This window comes from Morone saxatilis, unplaced genomic scaffold (genome assembly GCF_004916995.1).
Source record: "Morone saxatilis isolate NCDOM2014 unplaced genomic scaffold, NCSU_SB_2.0 Contig7, whole genome shotgun sequence".
Taxonomy (NCBI): Eukaryota; Metazoa; Chordata; class Actinopteri; family Moronidae; genus Morone; species Morone saxatilis.
Genome location: NW_023340246.1, coordinates 22,866,274 through 22,868,306, shown reverse-complemented (window position 1 = coordinate 22,868,306; position 2,033 = coordinate 22,866,274).

The window sequence follows — 2,033 nt, the reverse complement described above, 5'->3', positions numbered from 1 at the left end:
AATGTTAGCTGATATATTAATGCTCTAAAAGAACCTGTAACTTCCCTCCATTAGTATATAAGGCAGCTCTAAGTGCTGCCTTATATTCTGTATTTACAGTATGCAGTCTGCAGTGAAGCAGTGGGACTGGGTTCCTGCTGTCTGTGCTGTTGTGGAGGTTCAGGTTCAGTGAGGTGAGTCAGTGCTGATCAGCTGACTGACCTCCGCTGACAGACAGCAACAGTAATTAAAGTGAACAGAGACAGTAATGAAGTGTCCAGCAGCTCGTCACAGTCTCAATTAACAACGTTCACGTTTCATCGACCATCAGCGGTCGCAGGATGAAGACGAGACCACCACAGAGCCTGCCCCCCCCCCAGTGTGGTGTCACATTAACACTTTCATTTAGATTCATTTAAAAAATAATGTGTAAAAACCGAAAATGGAATAATCTGTTAGGGCCACATTTCAGACTGATCAGCTGAGACTGGATGAAAAAGACGTATTTAGTTGAAGATTTGGAAATAAAACAATGTATTGATTTCTAATGCCGCCTTTAGATATTTCTATTCAGTACTAATGTGCCACAATAATGTTTCTGAGATCAAATATCTTCATTTGGGGGCTTTTCCAAGCAAATATTCATATGTTATTACAGTCTCTATGAATATCTCTCTACAGCTGCTCTGTTGTCAGAGGAAACTGAGAGTGGTCCCATAGAGAAGAGAAATATGAATAATATTATATATTTTATTAATAAATCAAAAGGTGTAAATTGTTTCAAAAATCATTCAGGTTTTGTTTCTATCTTCATTATTTTAAATCACTAAATGACTTTCATGTAGATTATGTTGTAAACCAGAGTCTCTCCTGAACCAGGAGGCTTTAAACAGAATTTGAAACATTTTTTTTACTTCACAAGAAACAAATGCATCATAATATAAAAAGCGATTTATTGTACAAAAAAGATTTTGGGATGAGATTTATTTCTGGTTTGAGTTTACCGGCAGTTAAAAGACAAACGGATCCTAAATACTGTTTTTTATATTCAGTTTCAGGTTCTGATTGCAGAAGTAATATAATTAATTATAACAACACGCCTAAGATGGTTTATACAGTACATTAAAGTCTGTCTGAATTGGACATAAAATAAAAGATCATTAACCTGGTTTTCAACAGGTCTTATTGGTTCACTGTGGTTTTAATTGTCCTGTTTGAGTTGTAAATGATCTTATTTCTAATTGAGAACAGAAGGAGTCTATTTGCCTTTGGGCTCCTCGGGGCTTTGTTCATACAACTCTAACAGGCTGTGAAACAGAAATAACTAACTTCTTACTCTACAGAGATTATTTTCACTCTGCACTTTCAGAGAAAATTGATTTTTCCACTCAATTCATTTCACCCGACAGTCGCATTAATCAACACAGTAATTCCCCTCTCTGGATATGAGAGACTTTTGAATGCTAATTACTCTTTTAAAGTGTGTTTGATGTTGCTGAAGGTAAAAGCTGAACTCACTGCGTCGCCTCCCACGGCTTTAATTATCTCATTAATCATGAGGGCTACTAGACGGTGGAACCTGCAGTCAGCAGAACGGAGAACACGTTGGAAATCACAGGTTCTGTCAACTGTTCACTAAACAACAAAATCAATTTTAGATGAATTATAAAACTCAGTGTGTCACCTGGCTCAGTGTGTCACCTGGGGGTCAGCAGACAGCAGCTTCACGGCTGCTGATCATCAGGTTCAGTCCTGTTTATATTCAACAGGTTTCCACTCCCAACTCGTTTATACTGTCGCTTGGTTGGTGGCGTTCTGATTCAAAATATGAGGCTGTAGGAAACCTCTATGGGGCTAAATAAAACCTTCTTACAGCTATGTTTATTAATGTGCACTGTCCCTTTAAATAAGAAAACACACAAACATACGCCATTATGGGATAGAAACATCTGTCACAGTGGCCCCCACTGTTCAGTGGTGAGAACATCATATCTACTAAAAAGCAAACGTCTGACTACCTCCAGCATCAAACACTGACGTGTGTGTGTGTGTGT